Here is an 18792-nt window from a genome sequence, read left to right on the forward strand (position 1 = left end):
CTCAGCTGAACTTAAGCAGCTGCTGGACACTGGCATTATCGAACCAGTGGATGCATCACCCTGGGTCTCGAACCTGGTGGTGGCTCAGAAGAAATCAGGGGGCTTGCGGGTGTGTGTTGACCTGCGAGCAGTGAATAAGGCAGTGATCCCGGACAGGTTCCCATTGCCTACCTCAGAGGAGCTTATTGCTCAGTTCCATGGCTCGACCGTGTTCTCTAAACTGGATCTCAGACAGGGCTACCTACAAGTGCCTCTGCACCCCAGCAGCAGAAACCTCACGGCCTTCGTGACCCATGCAGGTGTGTTTCGTTACACACGTATGCCATTTGGACTTAGCTCCGCCCCCAGCTGTTTCCAAAAAATCATGGTGTCGGTGTTGGCTGGTATACCTGGGGTGGCCATTTACCTGGATGATGTGGTTATCCATGGGCCCACCACAGAGAGCCACGATGAACGCCTCAGCAGAGTCTTTACAGCCCTGGCTGAACACAAACTAACCGTCAATGCTGGAAAATGTGTTTTCTCTGCACCGACCATTGAGTACGTGGGTTTCCAGCTGTCGGCGGATGGCGTCACACCACTTCAGTCAAATGTAGATGCCATACTGGCAATTCCCGAACCTGGCTCAGCTGCACAGGTGGCATCATTCTTGGGCATGACAGCCTACTATCTGAAGTTCCTCCCACATTATTCTTCTACCACTGCTCCACTACGGCGTCTTCTACGTAAGGATGAGCCATGGGTGTGGTCACAGGCGTGCTCTGATGCCGTGCATGCGCTCAAGGTGCAGCTCACCACAGCTCCAGTGTTGGCTCACTTTGATATCTCCAGCTCCACCTTGGTGACCTGCGATGCGTCGGCTACAGCCATAGGAGCAGTGTTGTCACAGACTCAGCGGGGCGTGGAGAAGCCTGTTGCCTTTGCGTCACGGGCCCTCAATCAGACGGAGCAGCGGTACTCGGTGGGGGAACGCGAAGCACTAGCCTGCATCTGGGCCTGCGAGAGGTGGCACTTGTATCTCTATGGCCGTGCCTTTCACCCTAAGGACGGATCACCAGGCCCTGACTGCACTGCTTTCCACATCGGGGACAGGCCACAGACCACTGAGGCTACATCGCTGGTCTGACCGTCTTCGCCAATATAACTTTGATCTAAAGTTCACCCCTGGCAGAGACAATGTTGTGGCAGATTTACTGTCCCGCTCTGCTCCAACCCCCCCTGCCACACATACCCACACCGACACGGACCGTGTGGAACAGGACATTGTCCAGATGTTACACACACCCCTCCAGGCCGCCGTATCACTACAAGAACTGAGGGAGGCGTCAGAACAGGACCCAGTCCTTTCTCAGCTCTGTGTCTATATTCTGAACGGCTGGCCTCGGGAGGTACCAGAAGGGCTGACAGCATTTTCAAGAATAAGGCAGGAGCTGTCCTGCTGGAACGACACCTGTGTGGCACGTGGCCTCTGCACAGTCATCCCCAGCAACCTACGTGCACGTGTCTTGGCAATGGCTCACGAAGGCCACCTGGGAATTGTGAAATTGAAGCAGCGCTGCAGAGACAGAGTGTGGTGGCCAGGGATAGATAAAGACATTGAGGCCCTGGTGAAAGACTGTGCCGCCTGTCTCTTAAGCGGTAAGACTGGTCACCAGGCCCCCCCACCCTTACAACCTCTCGCTTGGCCATCGCAGCCCTGGGACCACCTGCAGCTGGACATATGTGGTGAGATACAGGGAGTTCCTCATCACCAACGCTTCCTAGTGGTTGTCTATGACCTACACTCGAAATGGCCTGAGCTCATTGCCACCGGTTCTGTGACCTCTAAGGTCATAATTGACTTTCTGGACTCTCTGTTTTCCCGCTGGGGTCTTCCAAACACTATCACTACTGACAATGGCCCGCAGTTGATCTCAGCTGAGTTCACCACATACCTCAAAAACAAGGGTATTCGCCACATTCGCACGGCATACTATCACCCCCAAGCTAACGGTGGCGTTGAACGCTTTCACCAGTCACTGAAAAACAGTCTCAGGGCGCACTTGTTTCAGGGATGGACCTTCTCACAGGCCATTCGTCACACACTGCTGCACTACAGGGCCACCCAACACTCTACGACGGGGGTCTCTCCAGCTTTCCTCATGCTTGGCCGTGAGCTCCACCTTCCCCTTGACAGGCTCAGCCCCACACTGCCTCAGGGACCACTACCGGGGGTCAGGGCCTCTGTTGCTCGCCAGCAGAGGCGGATGAAGCAGAACTTCGATCTCTCAGCACGCGCTAAGGTCCCTGACATACAGGCTGCAGATTGGGTCAGGGTTCGCAGGCCCCACAGAGACCACAAACTTGCTTCGTATTGGTCCTCCCCTCTCCAAGTTACTCACCAGCTGGGACCAGTTACCTTTTTGCTCAGTGACAGCACACGGTGGCATGCAAGTCGTCTCCGCAAAGTGCCACCTCCGGCACATACAACAGGTGTGACACCTCCAGACACACCCCCAGCTTGGCAGGACACCCCAGCTCTTCAGCTGACACCTCAGATAGCTCCTGCACGGGCTCCAGACATGCCTATCAACCTACCGGCTGAAATTTGTGCTTGCCCACCACAGGCTGCCCTGCCCCATTCCCATGTTTCTCCACGGCCTGTTCGTACTCGTTCACGCCCGGGGCACTTACAGGACTTTGTGTCAACATTTCATGTTTGAAAACCTGTAGGAAGGGGGGGGGGGGAAATGTTATGTTCTCTCACAAGTGTTGTTTTGGTAATGCATGGAGTTAGTGTTCAGTGACGCATATAGTTTGATTGTGCAGGAAGCATTCTGTTATGCCTGACTATGTATGGGTTTGTTTAGTGGGGTCTGATAATAGAGAGACAAAGTAAAAAGAGATAAGTTAACGCAACTGCTTGTGTTGGTGTGATCCTTACCAAATATAACAGCTGGGTCTATTTTTTCTGCGCTGCTAACGCTCAATTAAAGTGAAAGTACACCTTTGATGGACAAAATAAATATAATTTCACACAAAAAGTGCTCAAAATGCACAGAATAAGCATATCTAGTGTGTTTTAACAAGAATTGAAGTATGTCATGAAAGAAAATCAATATTAAAAAATATTTATAGAAGATTTACTCATTTAAACTTGTTTTTAATTATTCAGTTTGGGCTAAAGTATGGTATATTATAGAAAACTAAACTAAACTAGCCAGAAAATATGATATATAAACATTATTTTAGTTATTACACAGACAGCAATATAGGCTCTTGCATACCCAAATCAAACCCGAGTTTGTTGTCTTTCTTGATGTCTTTCTTGATGTCTTTGTGTCATCTCAAATTGCTTTTTTTAAATTTCTGCAGTACAGCTGAATCTCATGTCACAGAAACACAGGGTTTGTGATGTCAATGTATTAATGGCGCAAAACAATTTTTACATTTAAACAACGTGATTCAGGCCACGTCACAATGATTATAAAATCATCAATAGCTAACGGCCAAAACCAGATCTTATTGCTACTGCAAATGTGTTTGAAAAACACATGATCACAACAGCCATATAATTAGAATATCATCAAAAAGTTGATTTATTTCATTAATTCTATTCAAAAAGTTAAACTTGTATATTATATTCATTCATTACAAACAGGCTGATATATTTCAAATGTTTATTTCTTTTAATTTTGATGATTATAACTGACGACTAAGGAAAATCCCAAATTCAGTATCTCAGAAAATTAGACTATTGTGAAAAGGTTCAATATTGAAGACACCTGGTGCTACACAGCTAATTAACTCAAAACACCCGCAAAGGCCTTTAAATGGTCTCTCAGTCTAGTTCTGTAGGCTACACAATCATGGGGAAGACTGCTGACTTGACAATTGTCCAAAAGACGACCACTGACACCTTGCACAAGGAGGGCAAGACACAAAAGGTCATTGCCAAAGAGGCTGGCTGTTCACAGAACTCTGTGTCCAAGCACATTAATAGAGAAGCGAAGGGAAGTAAAAGATGTGGTAGATAAAAGTGTACAAGCAATAGGGATAACCGCACCCTGGAGAGGATTGTGAAACAAAACCCATTCAAAAATGTGGGGGAGATTCACAAAGAGTGGACTGCAGCTGGAGTCAGTGCTTCAAGAACCACTACACACAGACGTATGCAAGACATGGGTTTCAGCTGTCGCATTCCTTGTGTCAAGCCACTCTTGAACAACAGACAGCATAAGAAGCATCTAAAGACAAAAAGGACTGGACTGGACTGCTGCTGAGTGGTCCAAAGTTATGTTCTCTGATGAAAGTAAATTTTGCATTTCCTTTGGAAATCAGGGTCCCAGAGTCTGGAGGAAGAGAGGAGAGGCACACAATCCACATTGCTTGAGGTCCAGTGTAAAGTTTCCACAGTCAGTGATGGTTTGGGGTGCCATGTCATCTGCTGGTGTTGGTCCACTGTGTTTTCTGAGGTCCAGGTCAACGCAGCCGTATACAAGGAAGGTTTAGAGCACTTCATGCTTCCTGCTGCTGACCAACTTTATGGAGATGCAGATTTCATTTTCCAACAGGACTTGGCACCTGCACACAGTGCCAAAGCTACCATTACCTGGTTTAAGGACCATGGTATCCCTGTTCTTAATTGGCCAGCAAACTCGCCTGACCTTAACCCCATAGAAAATCTGTGGGGTATTGTGAAGAGGAAGATGCGATATGCCAGACCCAACAATGCAGAAGAGCTGAAGGCCACTATCAGAGCAACCTGGGCTCTCATCAGGGATGGGCAGTATTTATGATACATGTATTTCAAATACAAAATAGTATTTTGTAATTTGTTTTTGATAGGGTTGATGAAAATAGCTTTGTATTTTGTATGAAAATACTTTAGTGTTTTGTATTTTTGTATTTTTAAAATACTGTAAAATACTTTGTAAGAAGTCTACATGATGACATCATAAAATTGTGGCCTCTGATTGGTGCTTACTCAATAGTTTGCCCAGACTTGTTGGGATCAGAACAGAAAATTGATCCATATGGAAGAAGGTAAAAACGTGCAGGCTGCCAGCTTTCCATCATTTTTTTGCATAAATTGCTATAATTTTTAACAGTTTTGGTGTTCGTTTTGGTAGCCTAGGCTAAATAGTTTACCAGTTTACATAATGTTCTTGAAAATTATTATACCGAGTAGCAGCCCCCTATATATATGATTAGCAATCAAATGATTAATTAGTTAGAAACTAGTTGCTATGAATACAGGTGCCATCAGTTGTCTTCTTATGAATGACTTGTTTGTCATTGAGTCAGTGTTGCTGATGCAAAGTAGGCCCTTCGTTACCAAACACCAAGTAAATAAATTAGGATATAATTATGTGTCATTCGCAAACATTAAACTGTTGGTTTCTTTAAAAATAACCTTCATCTGGTAGATCACAGGGATATGTGAATATTTGATCTGTTAAAGCCACAATATGTAAATTTTTGCCGCTAAAGGTCACTTATTCAAAACAAAGGCGTAGCTTGATGATGCCTTGATTTCACAGAATCATGGGATGTGTTGTCTTAATGTCCACAGCTGGTGGAAAAGAATCGGGATGGGACTCAGGCAGAAATCATATTAATGGATGAGATTATTAACATTACTGTAGTATGAAACAGGGTGTGGCTGAAAACTGTTGGAGTGGTAATGAGAGACGAGCACGACACATGTCTCGACAGCAGCTTTGAACTTTTATTATGCCGCAGTTGCCGCTTCCACTTCTTCCAGTCATTAGTATGTGGGGTAACACAGCACTGTTTTTCATATTAGATACATTTGTGTGTTGAAAGTCGTTATAGTACTACTCTGTGCGTTCGCTCGGCGGCTACTATGAGACACTTGTTGCACACTACAGTAAACTAGATTGATATTAGTCATGGAAGAACATAGTACTCACAGTAAATCAAAAAAACAAGATTCAAACAAAAAGACTTGACTGTGTTGATTTATTTAACATGATGAGTCCCCTGTCTAATAATATACTAAAGCATCTTTGATGTTTCCATGGTTTCTACAAAATAAAACCGGAAATCAAGAGTAATGATGTCATTGATAGGTGACGCACAGACACGGTCCGTGTCCTGGTTAAAATTGCTTTTTTCTCTGGATTTAAACATTCTTGGTAACATTTGGGATATTGTAAGTACACAAGTCAACAAAATATATTACATTGTTCTGGTGTGAGGCTGCTGCAAGGTGTCAACCCACATGTTGTCAATCATGATATATTCACTAAATCAAGTAGTTTAATCCATTTGTATTCTAGTTTTTTATAATTCCCTAGCAATAAAGTAGGTCACACCAGTGACTTCAACTAAAAGCTTCATATGAAATTATGATTTTCTAATTAAAATTTCTGATAATTGAAAAGAGATAGAGGACTTTCCATTGGCCTATCTTTACTGATCTTCAGGAAATAGGAAGAAGGAAGTCAAGTGATGTCATCAGTGTGATATTTTCTTTCAAAATAAGAGATTTTTGTTAAAGGTAACACCAGTGACACAACACCAGGGGACAACTACATTCATTATATATTTTAAAATATTTATTTGGCATTTGTTTTTTTATGTCATTTACATTATATATTTGATAGTTATGCATACATTATTGTATTTGAAATGGTATAAAAACCTATTTCTGAGCTCAAAATAAAGCACTTTACCTCTGTACATGACTGTAGGGACGAGCACTTCTGTGGTGCTTGGAATTTTTATAATTAATTAAAAAACAAATATTGCCACATTGATGGCTCAAGAAGGTTTAATTGTTCAAATAACATATTGTTTCATATTAAAATATAAAAAATTTTAATCCTAAAGTGTTTTTCAAGTGTAATATTTCTGTAAAGTCTAGGGACAGAAAAGTGGACGTTTCTGTAGAATGACCCATATATATACACATTCAAGTTCACACAACTACAAAATCACGACGTCATATGCATCCCCACACTATCAGTGATCGGCACGGAATAAACAATACATGAAACATCTACAGTAACACTACTTATGTTCGGCCGCCAGCAGGAGACATGATCACGATCCGCCTAGTGTATCGTATAAGATAAAATCATTTTTTATTTTAAAATTAACACTGACATGTCACAGCTGCTGGTAGCCCATGTACAAATTGGGGAACACATAAATTCCTAAATTTTGAAAATAAACATACATGTGAAGTTAGTAAACATAAATTGACCATTTCAAATAAACATACTTGTACTTTAGTAAACATAAATAAACCATCTTAATTAAACTTAACAGTACTCCAGTACAGTATCCTTCATTCAGAATGTAAAGTGCAATTTCACTTAGGTCAGCTATCTATTCCTGTATTTTGAGGTTCTTCTGTAAAAAGATAAGCCTGTCAACATTCTCTGCAGCAAGGCGAGAGCGTTTTGCACTTACAATGTCCCCGGCAGTGGAGAAAATTCTCTCACTCGCAACAGAGGTTCCTGGGACACAGAGGTGTTGTTGTGCAGCTTTTGCTACATGGGGGAACTTGCATTCATTTGTTTTCCACTATATGAATGGATCAGCATCTACATGAATACTGGATTTGAAAGACGCCAGCGCTTCCTCGTACTGTAGCCTCAAGGGGGTCGTACACCGGACGCAAAGCTCAGTGGTGGGACACGTCTTTAAAATTCGAACGCATTGTTTTCTATTGTTTTCTGAGTCGTAGCTGGGCGCCGCGGACAGGCGCCGAATGTCGAATGTTCGAATTTTATAGATGTGGCGCGGCGCTGAGCTTCACGTCCGGTGTGCGACCCCCTTCACTTCACCGCCGCACGCCATGTTAAAGTGTGGATTGATGGTTCAGCGCCCCCTAACTTTAGAGCATAGTGACTGAATATTTACTCGCGGGGAGGATTTTCCTCATCTCAGCTCGTAGACTTACAGGCACACACAAACAGTCAATTCGGAGAGAAATAAAATGCACATGAATTATTTAAACGTAAAACCGAAAAAAACGCAATTCACAAGCGCGTATTGAACCATGGATGTCGTACCAAACGGTTCAATATTATATTGAGAATTGTGGCATCCCTACTAACTACCAAATCAGTCATGATGAGAAACCGTTATATCACGTAATGTTAGCATGGACAGATATTAACAAAGTTTATTAGTGTAAGAGGGGCTGTAGATCATATGAGGAAACTCCAGTCTCTTTAGAATGGGTCCGTCGAAATAATGCAGGCATACACTTCATGTGGAACTTTACTGACTTTTATTTGTCAGCCTTCAAGCATGAAAGCAACTCACAGCTCGCGTCACACACTTCTACCTCTACACATCTCCTGTGTATCTCCCTCTATCTCTCTCACTGCGCATGTCATCGCGCCAATCCACCGCGCATTACGTCACTTACATAAACAAACCAGATTATACCCCTTAACAAATGAATACATACTACAAAACAATAAAAATAAATCTCACATTAGTTTCTGTTATTAGTGATCAATAACATTACTACTAGATGACCAATAGCTTTGCTATTGCCTGATTCATGATAATAATCTCTACAATATTGTGATCTGAGCAGTGTTACATATCATTAGCTAACATGTATATCTATAAGCTATCACCGGTCTCCTACCCTGTTCTTCACTGGTTCTCCTCACACCACAGCTCAATTTGTCTCCTCTGACCGTTATTCTGTCTAATCCTGGCCTGTTCCTGCTCTTTACCACATAGCAAGCTAATTGTATGGCTGTGGTTTGTTATACAAGTATGAATAAACATTTACAATTCCTCAGTGTCTGAACTGTCATTGCGATCCATTTTTTTCCTATTGTTTATATTGATCGCACTCCCTCCAGTTACGTCACTTCCGATTTGGCATTTTTCAGATGTGAAAGTAAAATTTTCTCACAAAAAATGACTCCAGAAGCCTATGTAGCCTATTTATATGTGTGTGTTTTTAAAAAAAAAAAAAAAAAAAAAAAAATCTATTTCCTACATTATTTTTCTATACATTGAATCACTGAAGCTCTAACCTGCAATATGGCCTTTAGAGGGACCCCTTCTGTTGAAGTTGTTGGTTCCAAGTCTTTGAGCACCCATGATAGGCCTCTAGATGTTTCTGGAGGCCTCTTTGAGGCTTATAGCTTGGGTGGTGGCCGTAGGGAATGCTGTCACTGATAGCCTAGACCCGTAGGAGGAGTGATTTTGACATTGACGTGAAATTGTCCATCTGTTATTTGTCAGCCATTCTTTGGCATGCACTCCCCTCAGCATAGCGGCGTGGGTATTTCGTTCCCCATTAGCGTAAAACAAGCCAATGGGAATTGGCCAGTGAGATTTACATGCGGGACCACACCCCCGGCATCCGGGTATAAATAGGGCCAGCATACTCACCTTCATTCATATTTTTGCTGAGGAGCCGAGATAGGTATCTGGCCGCTCAGCGGTGACTCAGAGCTATGGCAGGGGAACGTAACGTCTCCGTTCCCTCCTTCTGGGAACGGGGGTTACAATAGTAACCTAGACGTTCCCATTCAGTCAGTCACGTTCGACGTTACGTCGATACTGACGTAATGGGGTCCCGTGGAAAGCGCCATAGCAACTGAACCACGTTATGAGTGTTAGGGAGGCAGATGCTGGCAGGCCGTAGCGTGCCAAATGCAAGTGCAGCCCATACTCGCAACCCTCCAGCGCCCAGAGTAAGCCCAGGAATGTCTTCCATACCAGTGGGATGGAGAGGACCAGGCATTACAGTGGAGAGGTCGAAGCTGCTGTTCCTTACCCAAGGGGAAGAGTGCTTCGGAACTCAATTCCCACGTTTTTCAGCCATGACCAAAATGCCAGGAAAGCATTCCCCGAGGAGGGGAAAGCTACGGAGACCACACCCTGCCTGAAGGGAGGTGATGTGTGGAAGACACATATGGACTGGTCTGAGCACAGTAATGCATATGGAAGATCTCTGATGTAGGTCCTGCCTTCTGGGAGGAACATACTAGCAATCAGAGATAGGGCAAAACGAAGCCGCCCAGGGAAAGACACGGGTTTACCGTTTGGGAAACCGTACCGTGGACAAACACATATGGGATTACCCGCGGGGAATCACAGCATATGGGCATCTAGCCCAGTACAAGGACAGACAAATGACCAATTGGGCATACACACGAGTACTGGACCTAGCGCCGGACGCCTCTGCCGCGTCTGGCTGCCGCAGGATGGAGGAGGAGCTCCACAGGGTTCACCGTTACGGGGAACTGAACTGAAGAGCGGGAAAAGTGCTCGCATTCCCTCTCCCGAGGGAAATGGCGCAGCAAGCGAACACCCATGGCTATCTACGAGTAGACAGCACACGGGTGGACACCGGTTCCACTCGGAGATTGTAATATCTCGCGAATGTATTTGGTGTCGCCCAGCCTGCAGCTCTGCAAATGTCTACAACAGAGGCGCCGTGCGCCAACGCCCAGGAAGAAGCAACACCCCCGAGTGGAGTGAGCTCGCAACCCGAGGGGGCACGGCTCGCCTTGAGACTGGTACGCCAAGGCGATGGCATCCACTATCCAGTGGGCCAACCTCTGTTTGGAGACAGCCTTTCCCTTCTGCTGACCTCCAAATCAGACCAAGAGCTACTCAGAGCTTCTGAAGTTCTGCGTGCGGTCCACGTAAACGCGCAAAGCACGAACGGGACACAGCAGCGCAAGGGCTGGGTCTGCCTCCTCTGGGGGGCAGCGCTTGCAGGTTCACCACCTGGTCCCGGAAGGGAGTGGCTGTGGTCTGTTATACAAGTATGAATAAACATTTACAATTTCCTCAGTGTCTGAACTGTCATTGCGATCCATTTTTTTCCTATTGTTTATATTGATCGCACTCCCTCCAGTTACGTCACTTCCGATTTGGCATTTTTCAGATGTGAAAATAAAATTTTCTCACAAAAAATGACTCCAGAAGCCTATGTAGCCTATTTATATGTGTGTGTTTAAAAAAAAAAAAAAAAAAAAAAATCTATTTCCTACATTATTTTTCTATACATTGAATCACTGAAGCTCTAACCTGCAATATGGCCTTTAGAGGGACCCCTTCTGTTGAAGTTGTTGGTTCCAAGTTGGTTCCTTCATGGCATAGGCACGCCTTGTAGAGGGGGCTCTAGCCGAAGTGATGGTGTCAACTACCGCGGACGGTAGGCCACTTAAGCCTGCCACGTCCCGTCCAGGAACCACACGTGGAGGTTCCACAGATCGGGACGCGGGTGCCATATGGTGCCCTGCCCCTGAGAAAGGAGGTCCTTCCTCAGGGGGATGCGCCAGGGATGGGCTGTCACGAGGAGCATGAGTTCTGGGAACCAGGTCCGGTTGGGCCAGTATGGCGCAACTAACAAGACCTGCTCCTCGTCCTCCCTGACCTTGCACAGTGTCTGTGCAAGGAGGCTCACTGGGGGAAATGCGTACTTGCGTAGGCCCCGGGGCCAGCTGTGTGCCAGTGCATCCAAGCCGAGGGTCCCTTCGGTCAGGGAATAGAACAACTGACAATGGGCGGATTCCTGAGAGGCGAACAGGTCCACCTGTGCCTCCCCGAATTGGCTCCATATCAGCTGGACCGCCTGGGGTGGAGTCTCCATTCCCCCGGAATGTGTTATCCCGGGAGTGTGAGCTGTCGTGAGAGCGCGTCGGCTGCACGATTGAGCTCGCCCGGGATGTAGGAGGCGCACAGCGACCTGAGTCGGCGCTGACTCCACAGGAGGAGATGGCGGGCGAGTTGTGATATGCGACGGGAGCGTAGACCACTCTGGTGGTTGATGTACGCAACAGTCGATGTGTTGTCCGTCCAGACCAGTACATGCTTGCCCTGCAGCAGCGGTCGAAACCGGCGCAGCGCAAGGAGTACTGCCAGCAACTCGAGGCAGTTGATGTGCCAGTGGCGATGGGGTCCTGTCCAGGAGCCCGACGCCGACTGGCCACCGCATATGGCACCCCAGCCGGTGGTGGAGGCATCTGTTGTAACATGCCTGGACACTTGTACTAGGGGCACACCGGCCCATAGAAAAGCAAGGTCCGACCACGGGCTGAATGTGCGGCGACAACTCGGTGTGATGACCACACGGAGTGAGCCACGGTGCCATGCCCACCTCGGGACTCGGTCGTGAAGCCAGTGCTGAAGCGGTCTCATATGAAGCAATCCGAGCGGCGTGACATATGTCCCCGGAGCCTCTGAAATTGTTTCAGTGGGACTGCTGTTTTCCGTGAGAACGAATTCAGGCAGTTCAGCACCGACTGTGCACGCTCGTTGGTGAAACGTGCTGTCATGTTGACCGAGTCCAGCTCCACACCGAGAAAAGAGATGCTCTGCACGGGGCAAAGCTTGCTCTTTTCCCAGTTGACCCGAAGCCCCAACTGGCTGAGGTGACTGAGCACCAGGTCCCTGTGTTCGCACAACTGCTCTCGGGACTGGGCCAGAATGAGCCAGTCGTCGAGGTAGTTGAGGATGCGAACGCCCACTTCCCTGAGCGGGGCAAGGGCCCCCTCCGCGACTTTGGTAAAGACGCAAGGAGACAGGGACAACCCGAAGGGTAGGACCTTGTACTGATATGCCCACCCCTCGAACGCAAACCGTAGGAATGGTCTGTGTCGATGAAGGATCGAGACATGAAAGTACGCGTCCTTCAGGTCGATTGCTGCAAACCAATCCTGGGTGCGAATGCACGTGAGAATGCGTTTCAGCGTAAGCATCTTGAACGGGAGCTTGTGAAGGGCCCGATTCAAGACGCGCAGATCCAAGATTGGCCGTAACCCCCCGCCTTTCTTGGGTACTATGAAGTACGGGCTGTAAAACCCGGACTTCATCTCGGCTGGAGGGACAGGCTCTATTGCGTCCTTCGCCAAAAGAACCGCAATCTCCACCCGCAGGACAGGGGCGTTGGAACCCGTCACCGAAGTGAACAGAACGCCGCTGAACCTGGGGGGACGCCTGGCGAACTGAAGGACACGGTGGAGGGTTCCACACCAGGCCGATGCCCACGGCGGCCCGGGCAAGCATGGCTGTTAGCTCAGAGTCCACCTCCGACTGAGCAACCATCCCAGAGGGCGGAAGTTCGGAGTCGTCGTCGCTCTCTGAACCATTCAGCCCACTCCCCGATGCAGCGATTGACATACGATCCTCCTCCGGAGCGCCGAAAGTGATGTGGGGCACCCCCGAGGAGGGCCCCGCGGCAGCAGGCGGCAGCTCGACGGCACATTGTGTTGTAGAGGAGTGGGAGGTTCGTGGGGACGGACCCGACGAAGTGGCTCCCACTGTGATCCTCAGATCTCCCAGAGCACTAACCGGACCGGCGGCTGCGCTGGGGTAGTGACAGAGGGGACCCTCACTTCTGTGTGGAGAGTCACGATCTCAACACCAACATGGACATGCCCTCGCAGTTTTTTGGAGTGTGTTGCACCCATCAAAATTTGTTTATATTCACAAAATACAATTATGTTGGTCAGTGAAAACATTGGAAATCATTTCTTTCTACTTTTGTCTGTTAAAAAAAAATTTCAAGAGAATTAACAAATCAAAGATTGTGGTTTTTATCACATTTTACAAAATGTCCCAACTTTTCTGGAATTGGGGTTGTATTCCACTTCTGAATCAGCTGGACTGCTTGGTGGATTCAACCAAATAGGACTAACGGGAGGAATGTGGATGATCCAGGGTTGGGTTTCCCGAAACCTTCTTAACTCTACGTCACTCTTAAATTATACCTTAAGCTGTACTTTAACGTTAATACGTGTTTCCTGAAACGTTCTTAGTTAAGTATACCTTCTGTAAGACATACTTTCGTAAGGTTGGTCTGGACCACTCTTAGCTATACCTTATGTTACGAACCCCACTTTTAAAGAACTCGCTAGGGAAGGGGGTAAGCAACATAAAAGGACACGCAAGACAAAAGAGTAACAATTTATCCGTTTATTAATGCCGCAGCACTCGCGTATCACAGGCAACTGTTCAGAAAGTATAGAACCAGCGCTCTGATACAACAAACATGAAGTAAACAAACACACAGATCAACAAAATAAAACAAAAACAACAAACAAACCACTCAGTAACAACAGCGGGCCATCAGGACGCACACAGAACTCGTCGGACAGAAGCTGGCCGTCCGCGTCAGCTTACCGCACGAGCCCTCTCTCTCAAGTGTGCGCCACGCTCACGTAGAGCTAAAGACAGTGGCAGTGGCGGCTACACGACAGGTGTTGTAGTCATAGGGAATTCCCAAGTGCGCACCACGCTCACATAAAGCCAAAGACAGTGGCGGTGGCGGCCTGGCGTCTGGAGATGCAGTCGTTGGACTCTCAAGGGTGCACCACGCTCACATAGAGCTAAAGACAGCGGCAGTGGTGACCTGGCGACTGGAGTTATGATGGAGGCAGCACAAGTTCGACACTCAACAGCACACCCCGCGTCTACACGCTCCCGTCTTATATTGAACCCAGCGCGTCGTAAATGAATGATGCGCAGGTGCACAGGGGCGGAGCTTACCCTCGGGGGAAGAGAAAGACACAAATTAATATAAAGAAAGAATACACACCACACTAAATAATAAATACAAAGGCTTTGGCCGTAACACTTCCCCCCCTGAAAACAGAAACAGATTTCCTATTTTCTCCTTATATCCTGTTGGAGAGACAAGGGGAAAAAAAAACTGTTTCTGAGTATTAAAGATAAAGCCTAGCCCCGTGACAAGACATCGGCGACCACATTCTCAGATCCCTTTTTATGACGGATCTCTAGGTTATACGGCTGCACCATTAGTGCCCATCTCATTAAGCGCTGATTGTGATTGTACATCTTACTGAGGAAGACTAGTGGATTATGATCCGTATAAACTATAACAGGGAAAATACTGGCTCCAACGTAAACATAAAAATGCTGCAATGCCAGTAAGAGTGCTAAGGTCTCCTTCTCAATTGTCGAGTAGTTAAGCTGATGACAGTTAAACTTAGCCGAAAAGTAGGATACTGGATGAGCTATTCCGTCAGCACCCTCTTGTAGAAGAACAGCTCCCGCTCCGACAGCACTGGCATCCACCTCCAGCTGGAACGCCCGAGTCACATCCGGAGCCGAGAGAACAGGAGCACTGCACAGGAGAGATTTTGCAGACAAAAATGCCTGTTGGCAGTCACTAGTCCAACTAAAATCCACTTTAGGGCTACACAAATGAGTTAGAGGTGCAACAACACTCGAAAAGTTCTTGCAGAAACACCGGTAGTATCCTACCATTCCAAGGAATCTACGCAGCTCTCGCCTCGTAGTAGGTACCGGGTACTCAAGAACAGCAGTCACTTTTACATCCAAGGGCCGAACCTGCCCATTTTCTACCTGTTTTCCTAGGTATGTGACCGAAGCTTTAGCGAATTCGCACTTTTTCAAATTCAACGTAAGAGATGCAACGGATAAGCGATGAAATACATTGTGCAAAGTCAACAAGTGTTCAGCCCAGGTGGATGAATAGATGACTACATCATCCAGATAGACGTTACACTTGGGCACTTCGCCCAAAAACATGGACATCAAACGCTGAAACGTCGCCGGTGCGTTTCGCAGGCTGAAAGCCATCCGTGTGTATTGAAGGAACGAATCTGGAGTAACGAACGCGGAGATCTCAGAAGCACGTTCGGTTAGAGGCACCTGCCAATAACCTTTTAATAGATCTAGTTTTGTGATATATTTCGCTACTCCAAGATTATCAATACAGTCATCGATGCGCGGCAATGGAAAAGCATCAGGCACAGTGACAGAATTAACCTTCCTAAAGTCAGTGCAAAAACGGACGGTCCCATCAGATTTTGGCACTAAAATGCATGGCGAGCTCCAAGGGCTGGCACTCGGAACAGCAAAACCATTTTGCAAAAGATACGTTACCTCGCGTTTCATTTCTTCCCGTTTACTTACCGGACAGCGGTATGCATGTTGCTTAATGGGTAATGCACTACTAACATTTATATCATGCGCAATGATATTAGTACCCGGAGGGACATCATTAAACAAGCTTGGAAAACTATCCAACAATTTCTTTATGTCCTGCTGCTGTTCACTGGACAAATTTGACAAAAGATTTGACAAAACCTCTGAGTTTTTCAAACTACTACCCCTTACGACCTCCATGGAAGCCTCCAACCCATCATCCACATCATCTGTAGGCAGAGTACGGGTGAGTAACGAAACGCGCTCTCTTGACTCGGTCACTGTCTCAAGTAAAGAAACATCAACTGTCTCAGGAGAAACGTCAGCGGTCTCGTCCTTAGCAGCACGGCACAAATATGGCTTTAACATATTTACATGGCATAAGCGAGTTTTTCGCCTTCGCTCAGGAGTATGGATTACGTAATCCGTCTCACTTACCTTGCTTTTAATTACATAAGGACCTGAGAACCGCGCCGCAAAAGCAGATCCAGGAGTAGGAATTAACACTAAAACTTTCTCTCCTGGTAGAAACGTACGCGTAACTGCCTTCCGATCAAAACAGCGCTTCATTTTCTTCTGCGACAGAGCAAGAGTTTCTTTAGCCGCAGTACAAGCTGTGCGTAAATGTTCACGAATACGAGAGACCAGATCGATTACATTAGTCTTCTCAGAAGGACCTAAACAAAGAAGTTCTTCCTTGAGCATTTTCAAAGGCCCACGCACGTTATGTCCAAACACTAGTTCGGAAGGGCTAAAACCCAACGAATCTTGTCGCGCCTCGCGCACCGCAAATAAAACAAAAGGGACTCCCTCTTCCCAATCGTTCCCAGTCTCTAGGCAATACTTACGCAGACCTGATTTTAACGTTTGATGCCAACGTTCCAGAGCTCCCTGAGATTCAGGATGGTAGGCACTCGAAACCACGAGAGACACTCCTAGAGCTTTTAACACATTACGGAATACGCGAGATAAAAAATTGGACCCTTGATCCGTTTGGAGAATTTTTGGAAGCCCAAAAGTCGTGAAAAATTTCGTTAAGGCCTTCGTCACAGATTTGGCAGTTATGCTTCTCAAAGGAATCGCTTCTGGGAACCGAGTAGCCACGCACATTATCGTCAATAAATATTGACAACCGGACTTGGCGCGGGGAAGTGGACCCACACAGTCTACCAAAACGCACTCAAACGGCTCTCCTACGGCAGGAATAGGACAGAGGGGAGCGGGTGGCACCACCTGGTTAGGTTTTCCCCCAACCTGGCAAATATGGCATGTTTTACAATACTTGGAGACATCAGTTTTTAATCCTGGCCAGAAGAAATGTTGGAGCACACGATTATAGGTTTTATTAATTCCTAGATGTCCAGACCAAGGATGATCGTGGGTTAGTATCTTCAACGTCACGTTTTGCTTGTGCTCGTGTCGTAACAGCACTTATTAAAAACACATCAGGTAAAGTTTCAGCGAGTACATCAGACTGCGTATCTCTGCACGGAGCATCAGTCACTTTTACGACCGGCATAACCTTACCACCAGCGATATCATTTCCCATTATGAAATCAATACCTTTCACAGGCAAGGATGGGCGAACTGCGACTTCAAAGCACCCAGATGCCAATTCAGAAGTTACCCATATGCGATGAAGAGGAACAGTTACAAACCCCATTTCAATACCCTGCACAATCGTGCTGGTTTCACACGCGGAACCCCCAGAGAAATCCAAAACATCCGACAATATAAAAGACTGAGATCCTCCAGTGTCACGTAAAATTCGCACTGGTTTACGACTTTCGACACCATTCAAAGATACAAAACCGTCAAACACGAAAGGCTGGAAACAGGGATCCAGAGTAGAAGCAGTGCCGGAGGAAGAGACAGTTTTAACCAAAACGGTACCTCGAGGTTGAACAGAGAAAGACTCTTGTCGCTCATGCTTTCGTTTTAGGCTATGACAATCAGCCATTACATGTCCAAGTTTGTGACAATAACTACACTCTTTACGGGACTTCGGAGCATTAGGAACCCATTTACATTTACCATCAGAGACCATCTCATTCTCCTTTGGTACTGAACCTCCAGAATCACTCGAACGCTTAAAAAACACCGTTTTGTGCATCAGAGCATATTCATCTGCTAATACAGCAGCCTGCTGCACTGTACTGACTTTTTGTTCGTTTAAATACAAAGCAGTGCGCTCCGGAACGCAGTTCTTAAATTCCTCAATCAACATTAACTCTCGCAGAGAAGTGTAGTCTGCGACCTTACACGCTTTAATCCAGCGGTCAAACAACATTCCTTTCTCACGAACAAACTCGACATAAGTTTGAGACGCGGATTTCTTCGTGGTACGGAAACGTTGTCGGTAATGCTCGGGGACCAACTCATACGCTCTCAGAATCACATTTTTCACGGCTTCGTATTGAACGCTCTCTTCTAACGAAAGAGATGCACACACGTCTTGTGCCTTACCTGTTAGTTTACACTGTAACATCAAAGCCCAAACTTCAGTTGGCCACTTCAGAGCACTCGCGATTCGTTCAAACGCTTGAAAGTAAGCTTCCACTTCTTTCTCCCGAAAAGGTGGGACTATCGAGATATTTTTAGCCACGTCGAAATGAGGAGACGATACAACTACAGACTCGGATACATTACCTGACGGAACAGAATAATTAGAGACAATATTCGAATTTGATGGACCAGCAGCTGCCTCAGAGCAATCGTTCAAACTAGATGTTTTAGGAATCGTTTGTTTAGAGAGATCTTGAGCAGCCTGCAACTCCACCTGCCGAAGTCGCACTTTTGTATCAGCATCAATTCGATACATCTCAATCTGACGTTTTAAATCATCTTGTCTCGCCTGAGCTCGATCCTGAGTCTCTA

Source organism: Megalobrama amblycephala, linkage group LG16, assembly GCF_018812025.1.
Source record: "Megalobrama amblycephala isolate DHTTF-2021 linkage group LG16, ASM1881202v1, whole genome shotgun sequence".
NCBI lineage: Eukaryota > Metazoa > Chordata > Actinopteri > Cypriniformes > Xenocyprididae > Megalobrama > Megalobrama amblycephala.